The sequence below is a fragment of the Protopterus annectens genome, chromosome 12.part0 (genome assembly GCF_019279795.1).
Source record: "Protopterus annectens isolate FY-2018-M chromosome 12.part0, PAN1.0, whole genome shotgun sequence".
Taxonomy (NCBI): domain Eukaryota; kingdom Metazoa; phylum Chordata; order Ceratodontiformes; family Protopteridae; genus Protopterus; species Protopterus annectens.
Genome location: NC_056746.1, coordinates 1,308,803,875 through 1,308,819,522, shown reverse-complemented (window position 1 = coordinate 1,308,819,522; position 15,648 = coordinate 1,308,803,875).

Here is a 15,648-nt window from a genome sequence, read left to right as displayed (position 1 = left end):
GTTTAAATACTTGGGGTCAATAGTTCAGAGTAACGGTGAGTGTGGAAGAGAGGTGAAGAAAAGAGTAGAGGCAGGATGGAGTGGGCGGAGAAGAATGTCAGGAGTGATTTGTGACAGACAAGTACCTGTAAGAGTGAAAGGGAAGGTCTACAAGAGGGTAGTGAGACCAGCTATATTATATGGGTTGGAGACAGTGGCATTGACAAAAAAGCAGGAGTTTGAGCTGGATGTGGCAGTGTTAAAGATGTTAAGATTTGCACTGGGTGTGATGAGGTTGGACAGGATTAGGAATAAGTATATTAGAGGGTCAGCCCAGGTTGGAAGGTTTGGAGACAAAGCCAGAGAGGCAAGATTACGTTGGTTTGGACATGCGCTGAGGAGGGATGCTGAGTATATTGGGAAAAAGATGCTAAGGATGAAGCTACCAGGTAACAGGAAAAGAGGAAGGCCTAAGATAAGGTTTATGGATGTGGTAAGAGAGGACATGCAGGTGGTTGATGTGACAGAGCAAGATGCAAAGGACAGGAAGAAATGGAAACATGTGATCCGCTGTGGTGACCCCTAACGGGAACAGCTGAAAGAAGATGATGATCACGATCAGATGCGGTTTCACTACAAAGTGTATATAATTGTTAGGTGGCTGTGGAGGCTGTTTGTGGATAAAAGTAACTTCTCTTCTTGTCGATTTGTCAATTAACCATTGGGCTTTGCAGGAGTAATGTGCATTCGTGTGAAATAAATTAAAATACTTATGGACTAGCCACTGTTTATGTGAAACAAAGCTGAAATTACATAGTTCTCAACTGTTCCTGAGTTTTCAAAATGTGCTTACTTTTACCTAATATTTTGTTGTGGTTTTCTGGCAAAATTTTGATGATTGCAGTCAATAAATAATGACAAACATTTGAATTTCATACTTCATGTTCTGCAGAAATGCATGCTAATGCAATTTTTTTTATTCTAGCAATGTTTACAGCAATACTTAAAATATATCAATGATTCTGGGCCTTTAGCTTTACCCTGATTCTTTCTCTATGAGGCTGAAAAATATTATTTTTTAACCATAATGAGATTAGATGTACATGCAAAGTGGCTATAACTGCTGAGACAGTGAACAGGGTGTGTGTGGACGAAAGTAACTTAACTTTGTGTTGTTTACTCAGTTTAAACAGTCTGGCTTATTATCTTTAGGGCAATCAGGCATCTGAGATGTACACGGTCTAAAATAAAGCTGTGATTGCTGAATATACAGGCTGTATGTGGATGAGAAAGTCTTACACTGCTGCCATTATGAAGCTAAACAGTCATTAGTCTGGCTTTGCAAAACTAATGCTCATTTCTGTAACACAAGTTGGAATACTTTACTTTAATCTCAGAGTCCAGCATTTAAAATGTACACAGTCAAGTGGTTGTAACTAAGGGTGTAGACATTGATGGATTATAATAACAGCATATGATCTATTTTAAGTCAGGAAGAGGAATCTAAAAGAATGTAAGCATTTATGCATGGTTTCAAAAAATACCTGGGGGAGCCTATGGCCTGAAAACTACCCCAAGGGCCAAAGGTACTCTTAATCCACCGCTGTCTGTAATTTTGCAGAACATCCCTAGTTTTGCCTCATATTTCTGCCCTATCCCTTGTGAAAAGTTTGATTTCCTGGTAAATCACTCAGGATCACAGTCAGTTAATAATACCAGACATTAGCGTTTTATGTTTCTTTTTCTGTAGAAAATGCACATTGATGTAAACTTTGTTGCTATGTTAAGTTTCTAAGTGAATTGGAGTAATATCTATAGATTGCCACTGATTTAGGGCCTTTGTTCCTGATTTTTTTTAAATACCTTCATTAAATCTGCATATATTTAGTAACTACTTATGTACATATACATTAATAGAAAAAGAAAAAAATTGCAATTTTTATTTTCATGCATTATACATACGTTATCTTTTTAGCAATTCATTCCAACATTATGTAAATCATTAAAGTCCTGCCTTCCCTGAAATTTCACTCCTTCTCCTACTGTATATTATTCTACATGTACTATTGCCAAAAAGTCAATTTATTTCTATGTAATTTTCTCCTTCCCTTTTCTAACGATCTCACCTCCAATACTTTTATCTCATGTACAATATTCAGTGCATCACTTATGGTTGGTTTAGATTTTGATTTTTGTTTTCTGGTAATTGCTGTTTTTGGCAGTCATTAGCATTAAACTTAGTAAAGCTTTACTATGTCTAGGCAATTCAGCTTTTATATTTTTGCTCAAAATAATAGTTTCCCTAGTTACAATAATTTCCTCTCCCAATGTTTCTGACAAAGTAACCTACAGGGATTTTTAAATTCTTCCAGCTTGTTGCATTCCCAGAATTCATGTTCCCAATTACCCCTCTCTTTCCCACCTCACTGCAAGCATTTGCTAAATACCTGAAGAAAAGTTCTCTGAAGTCTATTTGGGGTATAAAATACCTATACAAACACTTCCATACAAAAATCGTATACTTTCTAGGCTTTGTTATATAGCAGAAAGCCATCCAAATTCCCTGTTACTGTTACGTTGAATATTGCTTTTCCATTCTCACTTTCAGTCCTTCATAGCCTCTTCTGATTAATTGTTATAATTATCATGCCTTATTTGATATGCCCTCCTAATTATCCCTTTCTGATATCAGCTACTGTTCTAGACTTAACTAAAACCTCAACCAAATCTATTCTTTCACTTAACAATCTCCTGTCCTTTTCCATTTACCTATAATCAGCTACCAGTTCCTGGAAGACAATCTCCAACCCATAGTCCAAACTTCTACTTGTCTTTATACCACTCTTTTACATTCCCATTCCTAACTATTTCCTCCCAATACCTTGGCACTTTCACTAAAATTCAGCCTTCTATTTCCTATTTTCTATGCCCCTGCTTGCAGACATCCCTATTGGTAAAATGTTTTCTCTCAGTTTTTGTGTTTGCTTAGCTGTTAAAATAGCTTCTTGTTGTTATTATTCACCTTGCGTGCAGGCTTCTAAAATCTTATTCTCTCCTTATTTTGTGAATGTAAATATCCCCCACCCCCATTTCAACATAATTTGATTTGTAATCTTCTGCTATGTCACATATACATAACTTAATTTTGTAGCTAGAAAAGTATACCCTGCATTCTGGTAATCCTAAACCACCTTATTCTATGGGTTGAAAAACATATCCCCCTTAACTCTTGCCCAGTTTCCCCTCCCACATACATTCCTTCAAATCTTTATTAATTACGATCCACAACTTCTTTGGTTGACAAAATCTGCCTGACCAGACCAGTACATAATATTAAATAAACTAGAAACATTTTCATTGCTTGTAGCTTATTATACGTAATCAAGAGATTATAGTTTCTTAGTTTTTGTATTATCTTTTGTTTAGTCTCTTCCCACATACTGTTAGCTGTCATAATATAATGCTTTTTAATCCATACAAGTATGTTTATCTTATCATGTCCCTATAAATATGGTATTATTGAAGCAATGCATGTGTGAAAACATAACTTTGCTGCTACAGCCCTTGTTTTATCTTAATTTATTTTATATCCTGAAACAAATGAAGCTGTCTCGAAATGTTCCATGACACACTAAAATGCCCTCTTCTGGATTTATGAAGTAAAAATTAGTATCAGCTGCAAATAAGGCTAATTTTTCTAGGTTACCATGCCTATTATATCCTTGAATTTCTGAGTCCTTTATTTTATTTGCCAGTGGCTCTAAGTATAAAGCAAATAACAAGGGGAAAGAGGACACACCTGCCTGGTTCCTCTGTTCAAACACTACTTGTCAAAGAAGAACCTCCTCCAATGCCGTAATTCTTGCCTCTCACCATTTATATATCTTCTTAACTAAACATAATATTTTATCAGGGAATGCAAATGCTACAATTGCCCTACTCAAAAAATCCCAGCTGACTCTATCAAATACCTTCTGCATCAGAGCCCTCCAACAATAGATGTGTCTTCTTACACTCTGCTTCCATCTGGATAATCGTTGCTCTCTTAATGTTGTCAAATATTTGCCTTCCATCTAGAAAACCACACTGATTCATACCTATCAGTTTTGGCAACACCCTAGCCATTCTCTTAGCTAATATAGAAATAAACACTTTATAATCATGGTTCAGAATTAGAATTAGTTATCAAAAAAAGAAAAAGGAGGATTGGGCTTTTCTGATTTTAAATTGTATTATGATATTATTTGTTCTAATAGGATATTGCAAATTTATGGAAATGACTCTAAAGAAACAGCTAGGTCACCTGCATGGATAAAAATATAGCATGACCACATCCAAAATCTTAAAATAAACCCTAAAGCCTTTCCTTTTATTAAAAAAGTAAACTTTAAAAATCTCAAGATACATCCTTTTCTTAGAAAAAATATAATGACATTTCAAAATCTTCTGGAAAAACTAAACCTAACTAATGATTTAACTCTTCTCCAGCAAATACATTTTAATCCAAATATCACTCTCGACAAAAAAATGATTAACTTGAACAAATACCCAAAAATTAGGAACTGGAACTTGTGGAACATACTAAAATATAAAGGTAAATCCATCAAAGAGATTAGAAGTAGCAGTAATCTCAACAAGAGCTACATAATTGTAATGACAACTAAGAGAATTAGCATATTCTCTAACAGGTAAACTGGAACTTAATGAAGAAACTTAATGAAGACAAATTTCACTTATGTAATATGCTGCTAAAGCTCCTGTTATTAAAGAGGAAAATGACATAAAATGTGTATAGGCTGATAACAAATATTAAATATCAGTCATCTCTGATAGACTCAAAGTATTGGACCAATTTGACTAAAAGCTACTCCAAAGAACATAAGCTTCAAGCAATCCACAATACTTTCAAGCTCACATCCTTTAAGAAGCTTATTTATATGCAATTAATGATTAATAACAATGCTTATCTAACCCAGCTAAGTTAAATAAATGTTGTTGTCTTTCGGCTTTTCCAGGTTAGGGGTCGCCACAGCGGAACTCCGGTCCGCTAATGATTGGCAGTAGATTTTCACGAACGCCGAGGTGCCAGCTTGATGTTCAACCTTCAACGAAGGCACGCCCATTTAAGCATGTCTTTTGAATGCCCACCCAACCATGGGGAGGACATGCTGACTCGACACAGAAGGCACTCCCCGCACTCCAGCCGAGAATCGAATGGGAGAACCTCTTGCTGTAAGGCAACAATGCTATTGCTGCACCATCACGGAAGTATAACAGTGAATACACTCTAACATCTACATTTATGGTAAGTGTACACAACTGTACTATGTTCTTCATGTTTCACTGTTGCAGTCATCACATTTGGGTAGATTCCCAAAGCTAAGGATGGGAGGAGGAATTTAGATAGCATTAGGACAAGCTATAAGGCCTTGCAAGACTGCAGTGGCAAAACCAGTTCTGGATTTAGAGAAAATTGGCAAATGGTAATGCTTGGTGAAAGTATGTACAGAACTCCAGGTAGCAGCTTCTAGGATGTCTCTGGTAAGGACCCCTCTGAGAAAGGCTGTAGAGGTAGATGCAGCCCTGGTTGAATGGAGTCTAATCCCCTGTGGGATACATTTTCCATGGTGCTTATAGCAGAAATGAATGCAATGGCCTATCCATTTAGAAATGGTTTGCTTTGAAATAGCCTTCCCCTCTGCCCCTGCAGCAAATGCCAACAGCAGTTGTTCAGATTTCCTTTGAGGTTTAGTCCTGTCCAAGTAAAATCTAAGTTGTCTGTGCACATCTAAGGAGTGCAGTATCCATTCCCCTTTGTTCTGTGGATTAGGAAAGAAGGTTGGCAATTGAATGGACTGATTAAGAGCCACACTGGATACCACCTTGGGCGTGAAAGAGAGATTAGTCCTGAGGGACACCCTGTCCGCATGAAAGATTATGAAAAGCTCCACTGCCATAAGGGCCTATAATTCAGATACCCTTCTTGATGAAGTGATTGCTAAAAGGAAAGCTGTTTTCCAAGAAAGGAAATTTAACTCTGCAGTTGTAGCTGGCTCAAAAGGAGGAAGAGAGAGTTTTTCCAATACAAAATTAAGGTCCCAGGCTGGAGCTGAGACTCTCCTGGCTGGTCTTAAGTTTTTGGCCCCTCTGAGGAACTGCTTGAGCGGTGGGTGAGAAAAGAGGGGTGGTTCTGTGTTGTAATGAGCTGAGATGGCTGAGGCGTGAATTTTGATGTAAATAAATACAAACCAGAAATCTCTCTGATGTGTCAAATCTGTTTAGCTCCATGTGTTGATTTACTGCATATCTTCTGGAGTTATAAGTGCTCTTATAGGTTATGGTGTTCTCTTAGAGTACAATTAGAAAAAATAGGTCACGAGAAATTAACCTTATCTTGGGAATACGCAATACTGAATTTGAACATCAGTTCCTTTACTCTAGCTAGGCAGAAATTACATGTTTTAACTGAAAAAAAAAAAAACCCAAACAAGTGGCAATAAGAACACTTAAAAACAAAGCTGACACACGACTAGAAAAATAAGTTAAGGGCTTTCATTATTTTTCATTATTAAGAACTTTCTCAGAACAAACATCACTAAAACACACCCCCTTATATACCAACCTCACACTAACATCACTTCTGATTATTTGAAATATAAAAATTTTTAGCTAACAATGAAGTTTAAATATTTTTATCATCATCACGGTATAATTGTGAAGTTAATATAGTTTGATAAATGTATGTTTCATTTCAAATTTTAAAATAGTATGAAGTGAATGGTTTGTTAATTTGAACCAGAAGTGTCTATATGTTAGTTGATGTGGCAATTCTAACCAATGTAGGCTTTTCAGTGCTATACAGAGGTGGGTTCTGAAAGGGGTATGAGCTTCAAATTTAGCAACTTTGTTATACCATTGTTCAAGTTTTAATTTTTGTGAAGCCTGGAGGTTAGTAAGGATGGAAGCATCATGCAGAAGAGTGTGGAGGAGATAAGTAGTGGCAAGTGTAGTTTTAGTTGTATTGGCGAAAATGTTTTTAGCTCCATAAATCATCCCTAGCTTTTGATGATTTTTTTGTTTAGCAATTTTGTATATGCAGGTTGAATGTAAGATTATCATCCACTGTCATCCCTAATAGTTTGCTATCAGAAGTGACTTCAATTGTTGTATTATTAAGAGACAGGACTTTAAACTTATTTTTTTTTTCATGAGAGAGGGATTTAGGGGAAAAGTAGTAGTTTGGTCTTTTTTGGTTTGAGCATAAGTTGTGAGCTATGAAGCCATGTTTTAGTGGCTGATAAAGCTTCCTGAGTAATATTTTGGAGGTGTACCATGTTGTCAGATGTGGAAACGAGAGTGGAATCATCTGTGTATTTTACTAGGGTAGCATGTTGTAAGGATGCATAGAGGGTGTTGGTGAAAGTGTTAAAGAGGAGGTGACCAAGGACAGAACCTTGTGGTAGACCGGTGGTGACTGATAGGTAAGGAAAGAGCATACATTGCCATTTTACTGACTGATACCTATTGGACAGGTAGCTTTTGAACCACAGAAGGGTGGGCTGAGACAGACCTAATGAGGACATTTGAAGTAGAATTTGCTGTGGCAAACTGTGTTGAAGGCATTAGACAAGTCTAGAAATAAGGAAGAGACAAGTTTGCCATTATCTCTAGCTTCATTGACAGAATCTATATAGGTTAGAAGGGCAGTGCTAGAAGGAAAGATAAAGTGAAAAATATCATTATGTAAAGAAGGCTATGTTGGTTTGATCATGTTAGCTGCATGGATACTAGCAGGATTCCACTACAATCCCTCAACTGGGAACTAGTTGGATACAAGAGAAGACCGGGCAGACCTCAACAAAACTGGAAAGGAGTTGTAACAAGAGACCTCCATCACCTGAATATCACTTGGGAGGAAGATAAAGAAGCAGCAGCTGATAGGATACAGTGGTGTCAACTTGTGGCCCAATGCATTGTTGATGCGGGGTGAACCTAAGACCGAAGAAGACTAAAGTCTTTTCCTTCTAGGGGGTGCAAAGATATTTGGAACAGTTGTATTGAATTCAATTACAGCATCATCTAAGGGGAGGATTTTAGGAAGTTCCATTTAATAAATGATAGTGTAGTAATGAACATTTCTGGGTTAAACTTGGAAAGGTTACATGCTGTTTAATAAATGTGCTGTTTAACTGGATGTGTGAGATGTCTAATCATATAGATTGGGAGATGATCACTGGGAGAGTCTGACATTGTACCTGTGGTAGAGTATTTGCTAGGGTCTGATACTAGGATTCAGTCTAATAGACAAATTGATGTCTTGCTATAATGTGTGGGGCTATTAATTAGTTGTGTGAAACCATATATGTTCATGCTAGATGTAGGGGAGTTAGAGTTTATGTCCAAACAATTGACATTCACATCACCTAGTAATATTTTTTCCTGTGGAAATGTTAACGATATCCAGTGTAGGATATTTTCCAGTATAGCTGTATTGTCAATAGGAGGGATATAAAGGACTGTAATGCATATTTATTTATAATTATTTCTTTTGTGGTAAGCAATAAGAAGCTGTGCTGAACTTAATTTTGGTGTTGGTTTGCTGTAAGGGGAAATGTTGTAGGTATTGGAAAATACTAAACCAATACCACCATCTTTCCTCTTTATACAGTCATTAGAGATGATATTATAGCCAGGATGTATAACTTTGGAGTCTTTTATGGTGGGTTTAAGCCAAGTTTCAGTTACAGTGAGAACATCAGGCTTATGTTGGGTAACCCAGGCATGTAGTTCAGAATTTTATTTCTTATACTTCTAACATTTGTTGCAGCAAAAATTAGATCACTGTGGTTGGGGACTGGCTGTTGTTGGGTTACAGAAGTATTATCTTTGTGTTCATTGTGATAGGTAGAGCCAGGATTAGAGTGAATATCTCCTCCTAGAATTATTTTAGTATATTGAGGAATAATGCATACTTTTTTGGAGAAGATTATTGCACTTAATTTTGTTTTGGCTTGAGTTGAAGTGCAATTAATTAGCCTATATTTAGAATAATGATGAGGTGTAATATTAAATAGGTCTGGTGCAATGTGTGGAGGGTGTAAAGAGGAAGTATGGATATGTGGTTGGGATACAGTTGGAGAGATATTGCAATATATTACTGAGTCATGGTAGGATGACAGATGGCACAGTAGCAGGAGAAGAATATTGGATAAGCTGAAGAGTAGCATAATTAAGTACAGGAATCTGTATTTTATAGATGACAGGTATTGGAGAAGTAGCAATGAAGAAGGAAACAAGAAGTTGCAGGACAGTAGGAGATTCAGTGATGGCGGATTCTGCAAGGTGGAAGATGATAGGTAAGGAGATGAGTATTTTCTATAAAAAAGAGAGGTAGTTTGTCCTAGTATCTTCTCTGGAATGTAAGGAATAGAGGGGTATTAAAGGCTAGAGCATAATGATGTAGGAAAAATAAGAAAATTTTGGATTTATTTGGGAAAAGAAAAGGGTAAAATGTGGAATAGATTGGTACTATTAGAGGCATGGTCATTTTATATTGATGTAATGCAAACTAGTATGGAAGGGAGACAAATAATTGGGAATGGGGGTAAAAATTAAAAAGAAATAAGGAAGTAAAAAACAACAAACAGAAGTGTATGTATAAAAGTAGTAAGGTCATTTAGGGAGGGCTTTGGAATAAGTGTCATAAGTGAAATGTATATGTAGGAAGTATAATAGAGTAAGATGGGTAGGTGGAAATGGGGGTAGGGTAGAGGAGCAAAACGGAGCTGAGCTTAGTGGACTTCCCACCCTCAAGTCAATTTATAGGTCAATTTATTTATAACTGAGAGAAATCACTTTATAGTCAAAACAAAGCAATTAACAAAAGGATGCAAGTAAAACAGGTTTTCTGTCATTTCCTGAGATTAAATATTTGGCATATTGCAGTATATTCTACTAGTCAAGTAAAAGGAGACAGTGGCCAACCTAGTAAGGTGTCCTACTATTTCAAAGAGTTTTAATCACAGAGGAAGCATGTATTTAACTGATTAAAGTTAAAACACAGCAAGGTTCTTTGTGATAAATATGCTTACATGAAACAATGACAAATGTCTCAGTAAACTTGTAGGTGTAGGGCTTTGTGAGACATCTCCTGCAATGTTAAGGTCAGATTTAGTGACCACAGACTCTGAAATGAAAAAAAAGAAAAAATAAACTTTACTAAACTGTAAAATTATATTGACTCAATAAAGTTAGTTCTTGTTATATATACAAAGAAGAGATGGAAGAAAGACCACAGTACATCAGAGCTCAAGAATACATGGGAAATATGAGAGTCAGAGCAAGAGAAATATGAGAGTAGAGTGATGGCAAAAAAGTGTATACATGTAAGCTCAAAGTAGTTGTAGCAGACAGTATACTGATGGAGAACCACAGTAATGCAGTGTAAATATAGAGCTGTATTGAACAAATTACCAGCTCACGGCACTACACAGATAGGCACACTATAACACCATAACTTAGAATAATTCATGGGATTAACCAGTATGTCAAAACAGTGTAATGATATACACACACCCACACACACACACACACACACACACACACACACACACACACACACACACACACACACACACACACACACACACACACACATACACACACAAAGCTTATCCGATCTAAATGAAATTGTTACAAATATAAAATATCACACACTTCCAAAGTCTTTTCACTGTTTTACGCAGTCTTAGAACAAATAGAAATATAATAACATATGACACATACCTGCACTATGAAGGAAGATAATGACTGAGTGCAAGAGGGGACAACACTGAGGGGATATTTAAAAATACATTCTACTACAGGGACCATCCCACCCTCAGGTCAATGAATAGGTTAATTTATAATTGAGAGCAATCACATTATAGCCAGAATAAAGTAATTAACAAAGAGATGCAAGTAAAACAGGTTTTCTGTGATTTCCTGAGATGACATACCTGGCATAGGTTCATAGCTAGGTAGATACTAGACTATTGGCCCTAGGGCCTACACAAGCCTAGCCAAAAGGTACCCTGGCTTTCGCTACCCAAGAAAATTGTTTTCCTGTGCCTCTGTCAAGCAGGACCACAGAAGTGATCCCTGGGGTGAATTTCCTATTACCCATCCAATCATCAAGATTTTTCTTGAAGAGTGCTAATGAGGAGCTCTGTTTGACATAGATAGGTAGGTAGTCTGTTCCAGAGTATGGGAAGTCTCTGGGACAGGAATCTATCCCTCCAGCATGTTCTGTTTATTGTGCTGACAAGGTTTAGGTCCCTAGAGCATGTAGGTTGGAGGGATTGGGATTTCTTTAAGTGGAGCATGTCCAGCAGCTCTGGGTTTGACATAGCTTTGTATGTTAGGCAGAGATCACCTCTGAGTAGGCGGTATGTGACGGAGGAAAGCTGGAGTTTTTTGAGTCAGTCTGCGTAAGGCATCTGTTTGAGGCCAGTAATTCTCTTTGTAAGGTATTTTTGTGTCTTTTCCAGTTGTTGTAGATGTCTTGTGATGTACATACCAAAAGGGGCATTGTACTCTATAATGGGTCTAATGAGTGATGAGTAGAGGGGAACAATGACCTCTTTTTTTCTGGATGAGAAACCTTTTGTGATGAGGTGTGCCATGTAGAAGGATTTCCTGACCACTGTGGCGATGTGATCATCAAAGGAGAGACTACTGTCCACCTGTGTCTCAAGGTCTCTTATCACACTTTTGGTGTTAAATAGACTACCGCCTATGTGGTAGTTCATGGGTACAGACATTTTACCAAAGGGGATGACAATGTACTTTTTGGCATTGAGCTTGAGACCATGGCTTTGACACCAGGCATCTGTCTCAGTGAGGCCCTTTTGTAGGATGTCCACATCGTTAGGAGTTTCAATTATGGCTCCTAGTTTGCAGTCATCTATGAATTTAGTTAGCCAAAGACCTTCTGTGTTAGCCTGTACTTCAGAGAAGTAGATACCAAACAGGAGAGGACCCAGAACTGAATCCTGTGGTAGTCCACTTGTCACTGGTCTGAAGTCTGATTTGGAGTCTGCTACTTTCACAGTGTGGGTTCTGTCAGTAAGCCAGTTGGAAACCCATCTTGTGACATAGGGATTTATACCTAGTTTAGCGAGTTTATCTATAATTCCAGAGTGGGGGATGGTGTTGAACACCTTGGCGAGATCTAGATAGGCTATGTGAACCACCTTATCCTCATCTATGGCTTTGGTGACTGCTTCAAAGAAGTCTATCAGGTTTAGGAGACATGATCTCCATTTTACAAACCCAAACTGTGTGGGGTCCAGAGTTTGGAGATTTCCAATGTCTTTGTTTATGAGTTCCATGATGATACATTCCATGGCCTTGCAGACCAGGCTCATCAGGCTAATGGGGCGATAGTTCCCGGGGTCTGTTGTGCCCCCCCCTTTGTGGAGTGGGATAACCGTTGTGGTGTGCCATTCAATGGGCACAAAGCCTGAGGTGAGGCTATGATTGAACATGGTACTTAGGTGGGGTGCCAGTTCATTCTGTAGTTTGTGTAGAAGGCAGCCTGGGATGTTGTTAGGTCCCATGGATGCTGTGCTCTTGGCTTTGGAGAGTGAGGTTTTTACTTGTGTAGCCGTGATTACAGGAACTTTGCATTCTTCTGGTATAAAGATGGGCCCTTTAGAGGGTGAGAGGGGGGTAAAGTTAGCACTGAACCTATCTGCCAGGATGTTAGCAATAACAGTTTGTTCTGTATATTTAGTGTCATTGTGCTGTAACTCAGAGCAGTGCTGCGTGTTGCCATTGAGATTCTTGACATAGCTATAGAATGCTTTGTGGCTGTCTATAGAATCAGTGGCGATTTTGTTTTCATAACTAGCTTTGGAGGATTTTATGAGGGATCTCAGCTTCTTACTGAGGCTGTCCAGGGAGTTCCTCCAATCGTGGGATTTTACTCTTTTTTGCAACAGTTTTTTTTCCTCTGTTGGAGAGTTTCTTTATGGCAGAAGACCACCAGATTGGCTTCCTTTTTTTGAAGGATAACATATTGGTTCTGTTAGGGATAGCACGATCCATGCACTCATATAAGTGCTTATAAAGTGCATTTGTGTAGGATTCAGCAGTCGTACCTCTATTGTCCATCTGCATGGGTGTCGTGAAGTTTGCCACTTCTGTCTTAAGAAGCATGAAGTTGGCTTTGGAGAAATTTTTTATGGTTGTTTTCTTAACGGGGAGTGGGAGCGGGATGTGGCTGTCCAGGGTGAGTAGCTTGTGATAAGATCTGACCAATGAGGAGCTGACCCTCTCCCATGTTGGTGATGACCACGTCTAGGATATTACTGCCCCTGGTGGAGGTGTGGATAAGTTGATCCAAGGCGTAGGAATTGATGATTTCCAGAAAACGTTGAGCAAAAGAGTTGGTACACGAGTAGTTTTCCCAGTTAATAGTGGAGTAGTTGAAATCACCCACTATTAGGGTGTTGGGTTGTACCTTAATATTTTCCACTGTATCAAGAAAAGATGAGTGGGAATTCTGGGGCATGGTGGGGGGTCTGTAGCAAGCTACAATCTGGATTGTGGTTTTGCCTAGAGTTAGCTGAACTTGGATAATCTTGGATGCATTATGCTGAGCAACTAGCTTGGTGGTGTGGATATCCTTAGTGAATATGGACACGCCTCCACCTTTAGTGTTTTGGTCTGGGTTTGGTGGCCGAAAGGTGTGGTATGAATTATAGCCTGGTAATGCAGGAGTGCTCTCTAGAGCTTTGAACCAGGTCTCTGTTACTGCACATATGTCAATGTTCTCCATTTTAAGGAGTGCCTCGAGTGAGTGCATTTTGAGGTTTAGACTTCTAGCATTGAGTAGCATATGCAGTATAATCTACTATTCAAGCAAAAGGAGATAGGTGTATAGGTGTACACTAGGCTAATGACTGCTGGGATCCTTATAAGTCTAATCAAGCATCTCAATTGTATCCTGCAAGTTAATGTGCCTTAGTGGTTATTTTACAGGGCCTGTGTAAGCTAGTGGAAGATTTACAGGCTGCCTCTGTACATTCGAGACATAGATGCTAGACCCAGGGTGTATTTCCAATTTCCAATCCACTGGCCCAGGTTTCTCTTCAAAAGGGTTAGGGAAGAGATCTGCTTATGGATGGGAAGCCTATTCCAGGGAAGGGGACCTCTCTGAGACACTTACCTGTCCCTCCAATATATCCTAATTATGTTGCAAGCAAGGTTTATATCCCTTGATTGAGGAATTCTCTTAAGCTCCTTAATAGCTGTTTCAGGTGGAATATAAATAGATGCCATGACAAAAGTGATAAGACAATTATTCTGATAAGAAGCTATTCCTTTCTCATATTGTGCAGAAGAGTTTATTTCTTTAATATATGTTTCTGACTTGCAATTTATATGCATATGATAATGCTTGGCAGACTGATTTTATATGCACTTGCAGCTTCTCTTCTTTGTTTGAATTTATATCAGTTTTTAAAACAGTAGTGTTATTAATCTGAAAAGTTGACAAAATAAGAGAATGTGAATTAACATGCATTTTTTAAAGTAAAAAATGTCAATAACACTGATAACTGACATTCTTTATTAACTGAAATCCATAACCTTTTCTCCCAAAAATCTACATAGTTTTAGGAAGGCCAGAACAAAATTTTGAGCCAAAATTAAGGATAGTTGAGTAGTATGCAGATATCTTAAAAACAGCTGAACTAATTACCAGCGAATGCAGCAAAGACATATCTTTCAACCTCTTATCACAAGAAATCAGAGCAAAGTCTAAAATAAGGACAGGTTTAAATACTGTCCTTATAAACACAGGCGATGCTAGAATAAGAGGAATTGTGTTAGCATGCATTTTCTGAAGGATATTAAATCTGAAACTCAAATGTATGATTAATGTTGCCACTTGTCCTGTTATCAGTGGAACATTCACAAGTTGAACTACCTTATCCTGCTGTCTGCTATGCAAAGCAGCGGGACTTGAAAAGTCCTAGTTCTTGCTTGCACTGAATAACTGTTGACAAGTTACAATTACTTCCAGCTTTTCCATGGCAATTCAGTTATGTCACTAACCTGGACCTACAGGCAGAGCTATTCCCTGTTAGGTCCGGGTGTTGTAAATTATGCAGCAATTGGCTGCAATTCATGAAGGGGTGGGGATTAGGGCAGGAAGAGCCCTACAAAGATTGTGGCTGCAGAGCGGTTTGTTATTAGCGCTTCTACAGCTGCTAACAAAACAAATAGTAAAATTTATGTTTTTTTATTTTTCTTCTAACAGCCCAGCCATCCATCCATCTAACCAGCTAGCCAACCATCCAGCCATCCATCTAGCCAGGCGTCCAGCCATCCATCTAGCCAGTCAGCCATCCATCTAGCCAGCCATCTAGCCAACCAGTCAGCCAGCCATCCATCTAGGCAGCCAGTCAGCCAGCTATCCTGCCATCCATCCATCTAGGCAGCCAGCCAGCCAGCCAGACAGACATCCATCCATCCATCTAGAAAGTCAGCAATCTATCCATCCATCTAGCCATCCATCCATCCATCCATCCATCCATCCATCCATCCATCCATCTAGCCATCCATCTAGTCAGCTAGCCAGCCAGCCATGTAGCCATTTAGCCATCCATCCAGCCATCCATT